Below are 20,049 nucleotides of genomic sequence, written 5' to 3'. Positions count from 1 at the left end.
CTGCTCTGGTTGCTGGGCCATCTTTCTGCTGCCTCACTTGAGGCTGCTCAGGCTCCACCCCTTTTTTCCCAGATGGTCACCATACATACTACGGGTGTTGAAGACTTTGTGACTTTGATGGCAGTAGGAGAGGCCTTGCTATCAAGCACTGAAGGCTTTACCCGGGGATCTAGGCAGGTGTGGTGGGAAGAGGAGAAAGCTTATTAGGAGACTAGCGTCTATCCAGGCTGGTTGGTGAGTGACCAAGGGGACATGGACAAGTCACCCCAGGTTTCTGAGACTTTGCTGAACAAGTGCTGCAGCCATTGTTCTCTCCTTGCTGTCTTAGAGAAGACAGCAATTTGTCACACAGGTGTGTCTGCCACTCACCAGGGCTTCTTTTTGTATTGGTTAGAACACAGCCCTGTTTATTTGTTGTCTAGAATACAAAGCATTGCTATGGAGAGCAACAGGATGAATTGTTCAGTCCAGCTCCAGAGGTTTGGAGAAGGTTTTTGTGGAGAATGGGATATTGGAGATGGATCTGAAAGAGCAAGAAGGTACATTCTATGGAGATGAGGTAAAGACCAGGCTTGGGGAGGAGCAGGAAGTGTGTTGCAGTCACTGGTTGCAGCGTGTGCAAAGTCACTGGGGATAGAGAGCACTTAGCATGTCTAGTTGTCTAGGCTGGGATGTGAGGGTGGGTGGGATGGGGCCAGGAGCCCAGGGCTGCCAGAGGGAGAAGTCACTCTGGGGTCAGTGTGGGAAGAACTTTGCATGCCACCCTGAGGGGTCTGGATTTTGTCCACTTGACAGTCAGGAGGCAAAGAAGGCTTTTATTAGGAGTGACAGGGTCACAATTGTGCCTTGGCTCCTCTCTTCTGCCCTCTCTTGAAACCCTACCTCTTTTATGGAGCACTGCCCAAATGTCCTGAGTCCCCTCACTCAAGGCACAGCGAGGCTCTTGTCGGGGCCACATCCCACCTGTCCCTCCCTGATGCTGGCCTTGCAGTCCAGTGCTGACTGAATGTCTCATGTCTTCTATCAAGTCTCACAGATGGTCTGAGCATGCCTAGACTGAGTCCCCAACTAACACTGTGATCCTGGCATGAGATAGTAAATGCCACCACAGCAAGGATTGACCTGTATCTCTGGGTCAAACCAGCTCAGAAGGGCCAAGCCATGTCTCCCTGTGATCTTGCTGGATTAGAGTCTAGCCTACTGGCTGCTTGCTTGACTACTTCTTCTTCTAAAATACTGTTGCTTATGTGGTTCAGGCTAGCTCAAACTTGATATGTAGCCAACTATGATCTTGGCATTGTGATCCACGTGTCTCCACAACCTGAGTATACTACCATTGCCCTGTTGATTTTGTGCTAAGGATTAAACCCAGGGCCTTGTATGTTCTAGGCAAGCAAGCACTCAAGCAACTTAGCTATCTATACCCCCATCCACTGCTCTGCTTTTCTGTGTGACCACTAGATGAAGTACAAGGCATACAGAGAGCTCACAGAAAGGGGAGGCTGAGTCTTCAGGTTCCTGTAGAGGTGGGCAAAATCTCATCGAGCCCCCAGGCATTCTATATGTAGTTCTTCAAAGGCCAGAAGACTCCTCTGTGTCCGTCTTTATGAAGGGAAACTGAGGCCCAGAGCCAGAGGAACCGACTCAAATCCCACCAGGGTTAGTAGCAGAATGAGGCCGATTCTGTGTAAAGAAATAAATGTATTAGGGAGGCTTGCAGGGAGTTGAGGACACCAAGGAAGGTGCTGATGACAACAGAGCTTTCAGATAGAAGATCTGGATCAGGTGTGTCCACAAACTCTGCATGGCTGCTTTGAAAGCTGCTAACCTCACCCCTCAGCCATCAGGAGGGTGGCCAGTCCGAGAAAGTCACTCTGCATTTTCAGTATTCTGAGTGGAGTGAGCAGTTACCCTTATCCTGTTCTTGGGGCAGTGCCTGAAGAGGACAGCTGGGCATCTGGATAGTACCCTTCTCCCTGCCTTTGCTGAGTACCCAATTGGTTCTTTGTTGCAGAGGTTCTAGATGTCAAGAAAGAGTCCTGTAACCTATGGAGAAGATGGCCTCTTTAGCAGGTCCCTCACCGTTGGATTTTGATCCCAGAGAAAAGCATCCTTGGGCAGAGCAGGGAGTTAGGAAGCCTTCTCAGGAGAAAGGCCCAAGATGATCTCTCAAAAGACAAGAAAGAATTGAGCAGACTGTGAATGGGCAGAGTGCTGTTAATGCATGAAACAGAGCCCAAAGCCACAGAAAGTGGTTAATGTTTCATGCATGGATTGGGGTGGGTGTGTGGGGCACTTGAAGGCTCTCAGAGACCAGCTTGGCCTGCCATCCTTCGTAGTTTGAGTTCCTGATGCAGGCTTTAGAGCTGACAAGATGCTTGTGTTTCAGACAGTCTTGAGGCAGCCAACTCACTTAAGTAAGCAAGGGTAAGAGGTGGGGAGATTGTTACAATAGCTCAGGCGAGAGGGATGGATCTTGACTTTGGACTTTGAAAGAGATGCATTGATAAACCCTGCTGAGGTCAGGTGTCAAGACCTAGTCCCTAGATGCCTTGGATGAGCTGGGGCCAGCCTCTCCAGGCTGAGTCCAGCAGGATGTGTAAGGTTGGGAGCAGGGAGCAAGCTTCAGACTCAGGACTGATCTCACTTGTGGTCAGTCTTAGGCTGTGTGGTAGGAAGAATACCAGGAAAGTGTACAAGTCAGGGTGACCCAGCCGAGCACAGCATCTCTGGGAGGTATGGGGCAAAATGGGAGGAAACCATCATCACTGGAGGAGAAAGGAGGGCAGTGCAGAGGGAGATCATCTTCAACCAATCTTGACCTTTAGAGGGGAGGAGAGGAAGGTTCTACAGGAGACTAGGGATGACCAGAGAGGTGGGAGGTGGTCCAGGACAATGAGTAGTACATCCCAGCAGCTCCAAAAGGACAGGGCTATAAGAGTGAAAAGGGCAGCTAACTGCATTACTATACAGGTGCTTGGTAGATGGATGCCTTGAGGGTTTGCTGTGGGTAGGAACATGATAGAAAGCTTGATGGTAGTGCTAAGTGTGGGGAGACAGGGAGGCTCTGGGTCTCAGGAGAGTCATGGAGGGCTCCCTGGAAGAAATACAAGTACAGACCCCATCCAGGATGGCCAGGATGTCAGGATATCTGTGGCCAGAAGAGCTTTCTCTATCAAGTGAGTCTGAAGAGTAACAGGGGATACTGAGGGGGCAACAGAGCCCAGCAGAAGGACTTCCTAATTTGGATGAAGTCAGTGTCTCTAGGAGTGGACAGGAGACCTGTGTTGATGAAAAAGGGTCAGGGAGACAACCCACAAGGACATAGGAAAGAGGCAGTCAGTGAACACTGCTAAGGTTATAGGTCCAGCCAAGCCTGGAGCCCCCATGTTGTTATGGCCCCAAATTGCTGTTCAGGCTATCCTGGACTTAAATGGCTGGGAGGGATGCGATTGATGTAGTCTGGAAAAACCATGGCCAGATGAGTTAAGAGAAGGATTCTGGGGGTGCAAGAGAGATGGTTATTCAGATGACTAAACTATTGGACAGTTGGGGAATGAGACCAAAGTGAGGAAATGTTGGGGTTGAAATGGTTAAAACAGGTATGAAGGAGTGGCCTGGTCCAAGGTAGGCCATAGACAAGAGATGGACATTAGGGACGAAGGTCCCTGGAGATGGGAGCTAATGGTCTAGAAGTCCAGGTATCGGATGGGCCACCCGTATGGCTGCTAAGGGCCAGCAGGTGACATCATTCTTTGGGTGAAGGACAGTGAGCTGAGGCTGTGATTAGGGATGGAGGAGCATTGGGAAAGTGGAGAGCCTTGTAGAAATGTGACAGCACTATTGTCAGGGAACATGGGATTCAAGGGGAACCCCATCCTGTGGAACTCAGGAATCATGGTCCAGAAACCCATCCAGGATGTGAAACAGTCATGGGAATCGATCGGGAGGCTCACAGGACAGAGGCTGAGTCTCAAAGGAAGCAGGGTTCTTGAAGAGCCAGTGGGAGGGGAAGGAGGGTAGGTCAGGCCTGGAGGGACACGCGCTATGAGGGGTAGGTGACCAAAGGAAGGCACAGGACTGAGAAGCATGGCCCGGTTCTAGGAGGCATTGCCCACATGCACAAGGCCAGGAGAAGTGGTCAGCAGGGCAGAAACTTCACCCATTTGTTCATCCATCCATTCCTCCATCCACCAAAGACTCAGGGAATTTCTGTGGAGCAAACTTGGCTTTCATGTGCAGGATTCATGCATCCATTCCTGAGCAAAATAGCATCCCTTACTCATGGAGCTTGTGTTCTTGATGGCACATAAGAAGGAAGGCAGACAAAATGCCAATCATGATAAGAGTGTTACAGGGTGATTAGGTTCAGGCAAAAATAAAAGGAGGTAAAAATCTCACCTGGCTTGATCTGAGCAGGTGGTAGGAGGCTGAGGGCTGGGGAGAGGGGGGGGGTGATTGTGGTTCCTCTGTCAGGGTGTATGTGTGTATGTATATGTGGTTGGGGTGGGTCATAATGAAGCTCCAGGTGGGTGAGAAGGAGTGGGGGTGGGGTGGAGAGAAAGAAGGAAAATAAACCAAATACCCAAACACACCGAATGCCAAGGTAACAGCAGTATGAACTCATGCTCTGTGCCCAGCACTCTCAACCCACCCTCTAAGTCCCCTAGGTAGGTGTCACCATCCCCATGTCCTGATGTCTAGTCTAGGGCTTGGAAGTGTTGGTGGTCACATTGCAGACTCCAGAACCAGCATGTTGGGCTGACTCCATACCCACCAGCTGTGTGACTTTAGGCCCAGCTTCCTTATGTGGATATGGGGTATAAAAGATCATGTCTTCTAGGGTGGTGAGGAAGATTGAGTGACTAGCTATGTACAGCACCTAGCAGGCACTGTGTCCTGTTAGTATTATCTTTATCCAAGGTCAATGGTAAGGGTGGGGAGAGGGCCTTGGGACCCAGTAGCCCCATCTCTGCCTGTCTCTGTTGCTCCTCGCTGTACTGAACCAGCTGGGGAGGAAGGAGCTATGTTCCCTACAGTGCAGGCCCATGTCTCTATTGGAGGCATGTGACATATTGTGGCGTGATGTGATGTGTTTTTCTCCTCCTGGTGCAAGACATGACTCAGAGGACCATGCTGGGGAAATGCTTCCTCGGGCATGCCCACCTCATCGCCCCTGCTTTCTTTTGAGCCTTTGAATCAGACTTTATATCTGGCTCTGCCATTCACCAGCCTTATTTATGCAGAAAACAGCCCCACAGTTCCAACTTGCTCAACAGCCCGAAAGATTCAGCTTTGGCCCGAGGAGGGAGGGAAGGATGTGTGGGGTGGGTTCACAAACGAGGGAAGGGAGGAAAAAGAAAGAGGAAAAAGAAAAAGGAAGGAAGGAAGAAAGAGCCGTCAATGGTCAAAACAACCTCTTTCTCCGGGTCTAATCCGGGCAGCTTTCAGGGTAGGGGTAAAGCACTTTCCACCGTGGACCCCCGACCCCCCAGCTGTTTCCACAGGAAGCGAATCCTGGGGCGTTTTCAATGTGCCCCTCCAGGCAGAACAATGAGGCCCTTGAAGCCTGGGATTCTCGCTTCCCTCTGTTATCCCAGAGCAGGCGAGGGAGGCTGTGCGGAGGGGACCCGGGGACCTACGCGGGGCCCTTGGTGGGGGAGGGCCTGGCCTACAGGGTGTCACCGAGCCGCCCGGGGGAAGCCCGTCAGCCAAATCACAGGTTGGGATCCGCCGGCGGAGCAGAGGTACCCGGCCTTTATCCGGCTCCCCGAATAGGGGCGGGGAAGGGAGGAGGCGACGAGGATCCAATTACCGCTGCTCCTGCCCGGTCGCCAGGAGGTGGCGGCGGGATGGGGACACAGAGCTTCGGGTAGGCCGGCCTGGGTTGCTTGGGCCGCAGCTCCGGCCGGGCCTCAGCTGCCTCATTGTTTATTGTGGAGCCGGCCGCTCCCCTTCCCGTCCCCTCCCTCGCGCCCGCCCGCCCGCTCCTGTCCTCCCTCCTACTAGAAGAAAGAAGAGCCAGTCTGTGGAGGCGAATGAGTCATGAATAAACAAACAGCTTAGGGGGGGAGCTGTCACTCCGAGCTGACTTCCTGGCCGGGCTCGGCTAGGCGACCTCCTGGCGGGGCCCAGAAGTCAGCCAGGCTGCGGCTTCGCTGGGCGCATCACACAAGCCGGATTTCTCTCCTTTCCATCCACGCCCAATCGCGGGTGAAATGCCCAGGTCCTCGATTCTTAGGCTTGTTCTTAGCCATCGTTATCACAAACATCTTTCTTCAGTGTGAGTGGGACATGGTGCCCTTGTATGCTGGAGTAAACCGGCATGCTGTGCCCTGAGATGTGACAAAAGCTATGCATTCGGACAGTCTGTTCTGGATTTGCCGTGTCTATGTAGGACTCCCGCTCTGGGGTGTGTGTGTGTGTGTGTGTGTGTGTGTGTGTGTGTGTGTGTGTGTTTTCACTGTATGTGCAGAGGGATGTGTGTTGTGGATAGTGACTGGAACATGGTAAGGAAGTGTACATATGGAAACACAACACAAGTGCATGTGTGTGTGGGGATATGTGGGTGTGTACTGAATGACCATTTCCTGACTGAATTCATTTCTGTTCCTTGCTTGTGTTTAGCATGTCTGTACTTTGTCTCTTTTCTTCTCCCTATGTGTTCCTGTGGGTCATTTGGGGCCATCTCTCTCTGTTGAGTGAAGTCTCTTGGCCCCAGGCTGGCTTCAGTGTCCATCCAGCTGTGGTCACATGCAGACCTGAGGGGTCTGACAGGGCCCAGTGGGTCAGCCTCTGCTGTGGCTGTGGGGATGGGACCTATGAGAGCCCCTGTGGGTGGGCAGTACCTTGGCCAGCCCAGATGTCCTGGGAGTTGTGACCACATGGGTCATTTTTTCCAGCATCTCTGGAAACCACCCATACTAGCCTGAGCCATGTGGCCCGGGCTGTGGCTGGGCCTGGGGGAAGACGTTTATTGAGACTGAGGCAAGGAAGGAGAGGTCAAAGTGCTTGGCTGGGTCCAAAACCTTTAGCCCTGTTCTCTCTACAGCGCTGTCCTCAGCTGGTGAAATTCCCTAGTTTGGAGTTGGAGTTTCCATGTAGAGAGAGAATCTCTGAAACTGAAGCCAGTCATGGGCTAGCTTCCCTCTTCTGGTGTCTCTGCCTCTCACAGACCCATCACTGGTGTCTTTTTGCAGGGGTCAGCACTCTGGGACATGTTAATAGACTTCATGGTGTCCTGGCCAGTGAAGTAGGTGGCAGGGGAACCCTAGCCATTTCCTAGGGATTCTCCTGTCCTGTATCTCATAGACAGTTTGGAAGGCTACAATCAACACAGGTTGAGGTGCAGGTAAAAGTAGGTTCATAGCTTGATTTCTTCATCTGCCAGTCCTGGGATCTAGGGCAAGTCATGTAACCTATGAACCTGTCTTTAAAATATGCATGATTCTCCCTGGGTGGTGGTGGCACATACCTTTAATCCCAGCACTCGGGAGGCAGAGGCAGGTGGATCTCTGTGAGTTCCAGGCCAGCCTGGTCTACAAAGTGAGTTAGTTCCAGGACAGCCAGGACTGCTTCACAGAGAAACCCTGTCTCGAAAAACAATAAAACAAAACAAAACAAAACAAAAAGCCTGTTTTTCTACTCTAACGTAGGTTGGCTACAGGAATTGAGTTGACAGTGCCTGTGGCCTACAACATGGCGCTTGTCTCATGCATGGAGTGACTTTACTCTCCACCCCAGGCCTGATCTGGGCTCTGATCATCAGGACCTAGAATTTTCCATCTTGTTTATTCTCTGGGCTACAGAAAGGCTGGGTCCTGTAGACTTTGAAAATTGAGGCTACAGAAGCAGTCCACACTGTAGGTAAGGGGGCTTTGTGGGAGCCTGGTCGGGCTAGCCTCAAGTGCTAAGCTGGCTTCAGTAGCCTGGACTTAAAGTATCTCAATGGGACTTTCCTGGTAGAGAATGGTCTCCACCTCCTCAAGTCATGTTCTGTCTGTTCTTGGGTTACTTTCAACTTATGAAAAGAAAGATTCTTTGGTCTTTGTGGGGTTAAAAACAAGCCCCAAATACAGCCAAAACTTAGGTACAAAATATCACATGGAAACGTGGTCTGTCAATATTTAGATGCACTGACTTACATTTCTTTTCTTTCTGTCTTCCTCCTTTGTTTCTCTCTCTCCCTTGTAGGCAGGATCTTGAGATGTAGCTCAGGCTGGGCTTGAACTCCACATACTCCAACCTCAGCCTTCCTAGGGCTGGGATGACAGGCCTGCAAGTGGCCCACACTTCCACTCTGTGAATGTAGACTGGAGGTGAGCCACAGGGTCCCTTCAGGGAAGATGCAGGCTCCCCAGTTTGCCACAGTCTCTGCTGCTGTTCTCTGACTGATTCTCAGACTTAACCAGGCAGAAGGATTGCCTGGAGGCATGCTAAAACTCCCTTTGCTGCACCCACCTAGAGCTTCAGTGAGAACTGCCTGAGGTTTCTAACAAGTTTCAGATGACATGGTTGCTTCTGGTGGTCCAGGCACCCATATGAAGAACCACAGGGCCATTGGAGGCTGCCGCAGGCAGATCCTCACACTTGGCCCATTGCTGTTTGTGGAGTAGAGAAATAGTTCTTGGTGCTTAAAACTCTAGCAAAAGTAAGGAAATTTAAAAAGGGTAGAGAAGCAGGGGTAAGGCTCAGTGGTAGAACACCTGACTAGTATGCACAAGGTCCTAGGTTCAAACTTAGGCTTCATATAAATGTTCACATTCACATGCACACACACATATGCCCCACTAAATAAATAAACAATAAAAGTATCATTTACTCTATAAAATAGAAAAGGGCATATTTCTTGGGGAAAAAGGGATTCCCCCCCCCCCTAGTGTTTACATATGCACAATTTGCATATATGTCAAGTAAACAGTCAGGCTCTGCAGTGAAGCAGGCCCAGAACACAATAGGAATGTGCCATGTGGCTGCTACTGCTTTGAGGTTTCACAGGGCACGCCTCACTCATTTACTTTATCTGCATGGAGTGTCAGGTATTTGAAGACCTGACCCCTGCCTGCCACAGCCAATACACTGTTTAGACAACTGTAATTTGAGTTAGGAGGGGAGGCCACAGGGTGAGAAACAGATCTCATCTCCACCCTCATGAGGTTCATAGACCAAGCAGACTACAGAAAGAACTGAAATATCCAAGAAGGAATCAGAACTGCAGTAATAGTGAAGGGCTAAGAAGGAGAGTCATGGAGGATGTAGGGACTTCCTTAAATCTCAATGGCCAGGGACGCTTCTCTGAGGTCCTTGTCCCACGGAGGGACAGTGTTGGGAAGCAAAGGGTATGCCCGGGCCAATTTAATGATGAAAGAAGGTGGAAAGTCAGGGGGTCTGGCCTCCCTTCTTGGTTCTGGATCCCTTCCTGAGCTTTGCTACCTCTAAACAGTTCGAACCCACTCAGTACCAACCCACGGCTCACCACACCTGGAGAGCAGCGGTGGCCTGAGATTGTTGCTTTGATTGCCTCCTTTGATGGTTGCTTGCTCTGGTCTCCAGCTCCGCCCCTGTGTTGGTACTCAGTTCTTTGTGCAATCCCATGATGTGTTCAGGGGCTATGTGCTGGAGAATTCATTTGTTTTTCCAGAACTAAACCTCTAGGACCTGTTGGTTCTATTCATGTACAGAGGAGGAAGCTCAATCTAGTGCTTTTCATGCCCCAAAGTTCCCAGCTAATCTGTCTACATTATAGTTGGAGTCAAAAGGTAAGAGTTTTGCCCTTGTCACAGAGGCCAACCAAGGTTAAGCACAAAGCAGGAAAAGGAACAGAAGTCTGTTTGCATCTTCCCAAATGCCTGAAGGCATTTGCCTGGTTATGGTGAACCAGTAGTAAAGTGTTCCCCTATTATGCCCACAGCAGACTAGTCCATCATGGGCTGGGGCTATAGCTTAGTGATAGAATGCTTATCTGTCACGCATGAGGACCTGGGTTCCATCCATCCCAGAAGTGCTCATGCACACACATACACAAATGACAACAGACACATCCCACTAAGCAATCATGACGTTTTCCCACAGAGCTCGCACATAGTCCCGGAAGCCTCTCAAAACAGTCCTTAAAGGAGGTGATGCTGACGAGTCGGGGTTGGCTTATAGACAGAAATGGATTAGCCATCCTTGTTTTAGGAAGAATTACGCGAGTACCATCTGGACTCTGAGAAACAGGGAATGGACCTAGGTGGGATTTGAAACAGGATGGTACAAGCTGGACTGGGCTGGAAGCCAACGAGAGGAGTTGCCAGGCTGTGGGCAGGGCATTCTTCTGAAGACGGATGTGATGGCGAGGAAGCATCAGTGGGGAGCCAAGACAGAATGAGGCATAGGGACTGGGTTCCATGACAGGCCTAGCTCTCCCCTTTTCTCTTCCCTTCTATAGATGAACAGTCATTCTCTTCCCAAAGGCTGGAACACTCCTATCCACAGTGACGAGCAAATGCAGGGGCACTTTGGATGATCCCTCTGTAAGTCAAGGAAGCTTTTCCAGACATTAACAATGGGGATCTTAGTCTCAGAACAGCAGTGCATCTGTCACAGTTGTGGTCCCTTGGAGAAAGCATAGCGATAGCGGTGGCTGTAGACATCTTCGAGGAGGCCAGAGTCCTAAAGGAATTGCCTAGGCATCTGCAGCCTGCACAGAGGTCTGATCTGTAGTCCTAGACTAGCTCCGGGGTTCTTGACTCCTAGAGAGAAAATCAGCAGAATGGAGGAACATCCCTGCTCCTTTGCTTACCCCAACATCCCCATTGGCTGTCTGGCTTCTGCTGACTAGGTTCCCAGCTTTGAGACGGGGCTGGAGTAGGAGCAACTCTGCAGATCACAAGCTGGAGGAGGACACTCCCACCAGTCATCATAGTGTCTGTTGGGTCACTGCTCCATTCTGACTCAGGGGAGGGATGCTGAGGGATTGAATCAACAAGGCCTCACTTCTTGTAAGGCTTTCTGCCTGCGTCTTGTCTGTCTGTCCTCTCTGCTCCCTTATCAGCTTCCTGAAGGCAGGAGGAGGCTGAAGTCCTTCAGCTGGATGCCAAAGTCCAGCACTACCCCTTGTCTATAGTGGAGTCACACTAACCCAGGGAAGACCACATCTCTCGATCTCCAGTGAACTCTGCTGAGGATTGCTTGGGACATGGTGGACCTTGGGCAGCTCTGGGGCTGGGCCCGGGTGACCTTGGAGAATTTCAAACACTCCAGCTTACCATTCTCCAAATGCCATAGCCACGTTCTGCTCCAAGCCCCTTAACTGCTGTTGCCCCTGCCTGGAATCTCCATCCGTTTGCCAGTCTCTGGCTCTTCCCTGTCCTCCCTCTCCCTGTGGCTCTGGGAAAGGCCTTTAAAGAGCCTACATGGGGACCTCTCAAGCTGCTGGTGAAAGAGGGGCTTGGCTGTCATGGGGATCACCTTTCCTCCACACCTGTATGCTACAAGACAAATTAGACTTAGCCTCTTCCACTGTTCCTGGCTTTGCTGTTTAGCTTCAGGGCTCATTGGAAATGCCGGTGTGTGGTACCAGGTCAGAGCAAACTGCCCATCTAGATGAGCCTCAGTCTTCTTGCTGACTCAGTTACTCAGGAGTCCCAGTTTGTTCCCACCCTTTAAGGTCCTCGTGAAAGTTGTGGGTGCCAATGTACCTGCTCCCACTATCGCTCTGCCTGTGATATTTTCCCCTGCCTTTTGCTTGCGTAGCTCTTGTTCGCCTTTTGGGAGAGCCTGCTCAGTGTTACCTCCTCCAGGAAGCCTTCCCTCATCAGCAATCCCAGGCAGGTGCCCCCATCAGGGAACCTTCCTCTCTTCTCCTGTAGCTCATTTGTGTACCTTCCTCAATAGACTGTGAGTTCCACAAGGGCAGGGGCCCTACCTGCTTTCTTCTCCTGGATTCCTGTCCCGAGCCCAGGGTCTGGTACTTCAAGGGAATTCAGTGAATATTTGCTAAATAGATAATGGATTTAATCTGCCTGCTGTGCAGTGGAGGCCCAATAAAATACAGCTCTTCCTATGGAATGTGGCCCTTGGGACCACTGGGCCTCCCACTCTCAGGATGCTAGAGGATGCTGTTGTCAGGAAGTTCTGCTCTGCCTGGGTGGGTCTGCCTTCAGGGGTGGGATGGGGGGCAGGGAGGGAAGAGCCTCCCACACTCAGTCACTGATGTAACCAGCGGAGGAAGAGGCCAGGTAATCTGTGCATGAGGCCTGTGCCCCACCTGGACACTGCTCAAAAGGAAGCCCAGTGTGCCAGGAACACTTAAGATCTTTCCCAGGAGAGGAGGATGGTGGAAATGGGTTTTCTCACCTTCTAACAGGCCATGGCTGTCCCCAAGCTCACAACTAAAGGGAGGGTCTATACTTGTGGAAAGGCGATGATAGTTGTGTTCTGCCTGGGTTTCTGGGTCATGGTCTACATCCCCAAACTGCCTGGCTTTTTCGTTGTCTGACCTCACAGGCCTGGCTTACCTGGCCCCTTTCTCAGGCCCCCAGGTTTGTGCTTTTTCACCTATGTGGGTCTCACTTTCATGTGTCAAGTGGGACAAAGGACCTTAGGAGCTGAGTAGTATTTGGAGGGTCTGGTAGACTAACCTGTACCCACTACACTTCAGTTTTTGAAAGCCTATCAGTTATATGCTCCTAACAGAATGCAGGATCCTTTCGGTTACAGGCGAACTATGGATGCTTGGTAAATGAGACACCCATACATAAAATTTTATGAAAAAATGGTGGGGATGCAACTCTGGGGCACATTTCCTTGAGACTGTAATGGGTGGTTTAGGGGTCAGCTGGCCACTAGTTCCTCCCAGCGCTTGGAGGATGCAGGTCTGCAGCTCCCAATTTGTTGTGCAAGGCTGTGGTTAGCTGGACATCACAAATCAGTCACAAGAGTCCCATGGTCCTAAGGAGCACAAGGGCCTTGAAGAACCTTAGCTCTGGACCTTGTTCTGCTCAAGTAACACACTAGTATGGGGACACACTTGCTTGTCCACTCATACATGTGTGTGCATATGTATGAACCTCCATGCCCACGCTTGTAGGAACAGTATTACAGACTGATTTATTTACTTGTATGGACTTCCTGAATCTATTTTGACTTATTCTTTGTTCAGGTTCAGAATGTGATGTCCAAGAATTGTCCTGAAAGAATCTTTTGTTTAGTTTCTGCTTTCTTTCAGCCATCTCCATTTTACAGGCTGGAAGACAGAGGCCCAGAGGGAAAAGTATTTTCTTTTCCTAGGATCCAAAAGCAAGAAGGTAGCAGAGCCAGTAGCAACAAAGAAGATACCAGGATGTCCTGACCAGTGTTGGGAATCCCCTGGGAAGTGACATCTGCCTCACTGGGGAGTATGATGTAAGTATTGCCTTCACTCAGCTCTCCCATTTTATGGATAGCAAAACTGATTTGTCCTCAGTCTCTCATCCAAGACCACAGTGTGAAGATAGGTAAGCTCTGAGCCGGGGCTGTGGTTTCAGCCTACACAGCTGGGAAATCCCAGGCCTGAAGCTGTTGCTGGGAGCACAAGGTTCATTCAGAATGTAACTGAAAAATAGTGGTAATAAAAAAGGAACCTAGCTGGGCCATGGTGGCTTACACCTTTAATCCCGGCACTTGGGAGGCAGAGCCAGGCGGATCTTTGTGAGTTTGAGGCCAGCCTGGGCTACAGAGAGAGATCCAGGAAAGGCACAAAGCTACACAGAGAAAACCTGTCTCGAAAAACAAAAAAAAACAAACAAAAAGGAACTTAAAAAACAGAGTTCCATACAGAAGCCTGAGGAACAGCCGTTCCCTGAGACTGCTCCTCAGAGCTGCCTGCCCACCCAAGGCCTTGTCCACTGCTTGGATCCTGTGGCCAGCCAGCCAGTAGCCCTGGCAGAGCCTCCCCCTGAGCCCTGCCCCCAGTCCTGCTGACACAGGCGTCCTGGCCCCTTACCTCCCAGCCCTGCCTGCCTGCTGGCAGTCTGTGGTAACAAGATGCCCTTTGTGTGTGTTGGGGGGAGGGGGCAGCGGGCAGCTCCTATGCTGCCTCTCCCTGCTGAGTCACAGCTCTTGCCAGCTCTGGGGACAGAGAGTTGCAGGTGACTGGCCAGGCGGCAAGGAGCCCAAGTCCTTGGAGATGACCTCAAACAACCCCTTCCTCAAACAGTCGGGAAACTGAGGCTGAGAAGGGGGGAAGGAGTGTCTTAGGCTTTCCTCCATGCACTTGTCAAGAGGGAGCAGACTTCCCGTGGTCTGAGGGGGGCTTAGTAGTGTCTTTTGTTCCCCAGAATAGCTGTTATGTCAAGGAACACATGTGCACAAGCTCACACATGTGCATGTGAGCAAGTGAACATGTGTAAGTCTGTGATTGAATTTGTGACAGAATGTAGGCTTACTCTCAGGTCCCCACACTTCCTCCCAAGACCTCAAGACACTTGTCCCTTCCATCAGAGGTGACCTAAGCTTGTCCTTACTCCTTGACAAGTCACCCCTGAAACCAAGGTGACATGTCTCTGCTTCCTGGGACAGTGTGGGATTTATAGTGGTTCTGGCCAGATGGATGGCTCTGAGAACATGGGCTTCAGAGCCAGGCTGCCTCGGCTGGACTTTGGATTCACCAATGACTTAGGCTCTTTGCATTCTCCCTGGGTCTCCATTTCTTCATCTGTAAAGTGGGGATCCCAACAGACTTGCCTCTCAGGGTTGTAACAGGAATTGGTTTTTACCCATGAAGTTCTCAGAACTCCTGGCCATCTCTAGCAGGCCCTTAAGGAGTATCAGAGTCTATTGTTAGTTAGTCCTTAGTGCTTTTGCTGAACTCAAGCAAGTCCATGGGAGATGATGCAGACTTCGGAGGTGACTTGGGCTCACAGCCTGGCTGCAAGTGAAGACACAGTTTCTTTGGTCTCCTGACAGACAGGCAACAGGAGTGGAGGAGGCTTTCTTTCCCTGGGAGGACATGCCTGTTCTGGGTCATGGCCCCCTGAATATGGCCGCTCCGATTGTAGCTGCAGATTTCAGCTTCTCTGTGGTCCCATGGGTCCCAGCTATCATAATAGCTAGGCTTCAGGAAGGAAGACAGGGTGGCCCCTGGCTATAGCTGGGCTTCAGTGTCTTTGGCTGGCAGTAGGCTCTCTTTTGCTGCTGCTGTGTACCTCGCCTAATGCTGGGGATGGCCATCTGGGTTCCAGGGCTCTGAGGGGGCCTGCCGACCATCTGTCTGCTTGGTATTGGCTGCTTCCGAGAAGCAGCAGGGTGGCTTGGGCAAAGCAGCCCCCCTCACCCCGTATATACCCCTTTACTTATCTCCTTTCCCTGGCTGCCATGAGGTGGATCATTTTAGTTCCCTACCTGAATTTTCCACGGGCATACACAGGGCCCAGAAGTCAGGAAGCCCAGCTATTTTCTATGTCCAGTATGTCCGATATGAAGGTAGGGAAGTCCTGTCATCCCCCTGCTTCATGCTTTCAATTTGCACAGTGTGCAATCCAGGCTCCTGTGCAATACCTCTGAGGACCTTTGACACAAGAGGATAATGTTATAGGGCTGGAATTGAACCTGGAGTCACAGCTTGGAGGAAACTTTAGGGGGTCCTGAATGTGTCTGTTGTTCTTAGAGACATCTGAGACCCCAAAGTCTATTACTCCCAGTACTGACTTCATAGAAGGCCAGAAGGTTCTGCCATAGGCTGTATTTCTCCCAACAGGATAGAAATTAGGAACAGATATGCAGGGCTCGATTTCTGAGGCAGGTCACTGACATAGCTTCAGAACCTAACTCAACCCCTCATGGAAGTAGAGGACACTGTTGGCATGGAGAATGACAGCCCTGTCTGTGCTCTGGGTACTTGAAGCAGCTGCTAGTGTGCCAGGGAAGGCCTGTGATTATGGACTGGCAGCCCCAAACCATGAGTCCAAAATAAGCTCTCCTTTTTTTACATTGTTTTTCTCAGCATCTATCATTTATCTATCTATCTATCTATCTATCTATCTATCTATCTATCTACACATAAATATCTTTCTATGTCTAATTTGTAAGTGAAATTTTTTTTATGGATTGTGTGTTGAAAGAAACAGAGTATGAATAAGGCTGGGCACTTATTTAGACCTACAGGATTTTAGGACATATTATTGTGGTAAGAAGAGACTGATGCCATATTTTCCTGGTTACACATAAGTACGCATGAACACCATGGAAATGACACCTGTCAGGCCTGGTGGGGCTAAATGAAAGAATTGTATGCAATGGGCTAGCAGGGTACTTGGCCCCATGTTAGCCTTCGGTGTATTCTGAATTGTAAATTTTCGATCAGAGGTCGGGGCTCTCCTGATCTATCCTGGGACCCAGATCCTTTGCCTTGTGATGTTGTCTTGTCCTGTTCTGCACTGTCCACAGGTTCTGTCATGCCTTCTTTCTTCTTGCTGACCAGCAAGGCAAAACTGGTCAGCAGTGCTCAAGCAGAGGTGAGTCTTAGCTTCTTGCAACCTCAGTGGCCTCAGGGGCTTCCAGAAGCTGAACTGTGTGCTGCTCTTCTATGCTACTGCTGTAGTCCAAGCACACCAGACCCCCCTGAATGTGCAGAGCTGCACTGATGAGCTCTGGCCTTGCAAAATGCCAGATGTCCATGCCCTCTGTTCTCCCCTGCTGCTGGGCAGGCAGCTTGGCAACCCCTGAGCTTAGGGATCAGAGGCTGTCTAGAGCTGAGCTTGTCTGGAAAGTACTCGCTGTCATCCTGGGTCAGGTTCACTAGAAACAGAAGCTATAACACAGATACCTGCATGAGTAGGGTATGGAGGGTGTTCTCCAGGGTCTCCAGCAAGGCAGCTGGAGAGCAGGTTAAGGGAGATGGAGAAGCTAAAGAGAGACCAAAGCATGACCTTTGCCTCTCCACATAGGCTGTTTGGGAGTATGAACTGCACCAGAGATTTGTTGGCGTTTGAAGTAACCCTGGCCCACGGCAATCATGGATAAAAGGGGGGAGGCAGGGAGGGCTGACCTTGGAGGTGTGGCAAATTCCCAGGCATCTCCAGATAAGACAGCTCGCCTCAGCAGGATTAGAGGCAGCACATGCCATGCAGCCTATCCTGTCCCTAGCAGCTGGGGGATGTTTCATAGATGGGCGAGGGAATCTAAGGGTGCCAATCACATCAGTCACACCCTCCACGGTCAATGTTATTGTTTCTTTCCAAGAGTAATCTGTGTTTTCCTGGATTCATTTCTACTTGGCTTATTAAACCAGGATTACACAGGACTATTGTGTTCCAGGTCCTGAAGGGTCTAGGCAAACTGAATTGTATCCAAATGACAGACAGGCCCCATAGGGTCGGCTGTTGCTTTGGGTGAGGGCCCTACACTCTCAGCATTGCCTCCTCTTTCCAAGTTCACCAGAACTGTGAACTGAGTGTCCATCCACAAGGCAGAGGCGGGACAGCTTGGAAGTGGGTCTTCTCTTTTGTAAGAGGAATTAGAGACTAGTATGGGATGGGTTGGGTGAGGTGGAGGAAGGGTCTAGCAGGCATGGGAGTTTCTTCCCTTTGTAAACTTTCTGAGTTGAGTGGGAGTCAGAGTGGAGAAACTATCCTCTCTTCTCCTCCCTCCTTCCCTGCTGGGCTGGGCTCGGCTGCAGCCCTGGCCTTGTAGCTACTGCTGGGGAAAACAGAAAACCACAGCTATGAGGCCCCAAACAGGCCTGCATCATGTTTACCAAGTGACAGAATCCTGGGCCTGTCTCCAAGGAGGCTGGGGCTCCTGCAGTGACTTAGACAGCTCATCCATGTCCAAGTCTGCGCTTCACGGGCTGTGAGGGCTGGGAAGGCTGTTGATGATCATTGCCTCCAAGTGTTTCATTTCATCAAGAGGCCCACAGATGTGAGTGAGTTGGCCGTGGTCACACAGAGCCCTGAGACCTTGTTCAGGACACAGGGAAGGGAGGGAAGGAGGCTGAGGTTGAGGTTCATGGGTAAAGGGAGGGAAAGAGACTCCGTTGAAGTTCAAGTTCATCCTTACACATGACTGCTCTCCATTCTGGCCTCCCTTGCTGGGCCTAATCAGCTGCTGGTTTTGAAGCTGAGGTCATTGGCCCAGGGTGCACGAAGAAGGTAAGGCCAAGGGTGGGCTGGGCTGGATGGACTTCTGAGCAGTGCCCGGGGAAGCTCCACTTTCTCAGACCCATGCTGTCAATGTCCGGTGCCGACCTTTCCCATCTCCAGGCTTGGGTGTGTCGGGGGGGAGGGACCAAAGAGACCAACTCCCTTTGCAGTCCCACCCTGCTGAGGTGTCAGTGCTGAGCATTTCCTCCCCAGCACCCCTCTATCCCCACCCCTGCCCTCTGCACACAGATGGCTCAGGAAGCTCACTGTCCCCACACCCTCAAGAACTTTGCACCAAGACACTTTGGCTCATCTCATTCCTCTTCTGTTCAAAATGGGTTTGGGGTCTCTGGGAAGTGGACAAACCTTTGCCCTATTCCATTCTCTTTGTTCTACTCATGACACTGTGGTCCTTCCCTGAGCCCTTCTCTGGCCGTTATTCCTTCCATTCTCTTTCCTGGATCATGGTCTAAGGGGCTCTGTCCATGTTTCTGCCTTTGTCTCCCATTCAAAATGGGGTTCCTCCTTGGTTCCCAGCCTTGCATTTTTCTTTGAAATGCATGTGTAGTCAGAGGTTTCATTGATTTCTGTGGCTGCCTTGGTCTCGGTCACTGGAGATCTGAGCATCACACTCTTGGATCACACCCGGTACCTGGTCGGCTGCTCTGGACCGTCTTCTCTCAGGAGTACTTTCTGCTTCTCTCCCGACCTTCTGCTTAGAAGCACATTTCCTACAGTAGGCATCATTGTTAAGGTTCGGATGAGGTGTGCTCTGCCTCCCAAGGCTCCTGGGTTGGGGCTTGCTGGCTGGCAGGTAGGCTTAGGAAGTGCTTAGCCTGGGGAGTCTTTGGTGGATTCAGAGCTTGTCACTGGGAGGCAGTGGAAACTTTTGGAAGGAGAAGCTAGGTGGAGGAAGTGGGCTACTGGGAGCACTTCCTTGGTGGTTAGATCTCGTCTGAGGGCCCTCTCTGCTGCCTTCTGGCTGTGCCTCTAGGCTTGAGTTCCTACCCGAGAAGCGCTGTTTCCTGCTTACTGTTCTGCCTCACTACAGTTCATAGCAGAGAAGCCAGCCAATCACAGACTGGAAACCTCTGATGTGATGTCCCTGAGAAATTGGCCTCCTCTAACATTGTTTCTTGTGGTTGTTTGTCTCAGCAAGGAAATCGGGGCTAATCCATCTATCTTGGTCCAAGCACCACTTGCTCACCAAAGTCAGAAATCTACGTTTTGTCAGGGAGATGGCTCAGCAGGTAAGGTTACCAGCCACCAAGCCTGAAGACCTGAGCTGTTCAATCCCTGGGCTTAACATGGTGGAGAGAGAGAACTCGGTCCTATAAGATGTCCTTTGATATCCATACATGCACCATGGCACATATGCATATACATTCACACACATAAAAATACTTAAATGTAATAAAAAGTAAAAAGAAAGGAAGGAAGGAAGAAAGGAAGGATGAAAGGAAGAAAGAAAGAAAAATCTGTTTCCTTTTTGTGGAAACCTGGACAATTTTGCACTTCTCCCAAGACTCTGACCTCTAAACCCCCAGGACCTGTGAACGCACCATGCCTATATGGCAGGAGGGAGTTGCTGATGGGATAAAATTTAGGAATTTGAGATGGGGATTATCTGTGTGAGCCTGGAAATCACAAGAGTCCTTACAAGAGGGAGGCAGGAGGGTCAGAGTGAGCACTGGCAAGTGTGCTCACAGAAGCCAGAGGTCGTGATCTGGCCTCAAGTCAAGATGTGACTGCCACCAAAGGCTGGAAGAACAAAGCTCCCCTTTGGACCATCCAGAAGAAATCCATCACTCCTGGGCTGTCGACTGACCCCCTGAAGAGCTAGAAGAGAATGTGTTTGTGTGTTTTAAGTCACTATACTGTGTCAATCTTATATAGGAAATGAACACAGCATTGATACTCTTCCTCAGATGCTCACTGTGTTCATTTG

The sequence above is a fragment of the Onychomys torridus genome, chromosome 9, assembly GCF_903995425.1.
Source record: "Onychomys torridus chromosome 9, mOncTor1.1, whole genome shotgun sequence".
NCBI classification, from domain to species: Eukaryota; Metazoa; Chordata; class Mammalia; order Rodentia; family Cricetidae; genus Onychomys; species Onychomys torridus.
Note: the sequence above shows the minus strand (reverse complement) of the source record.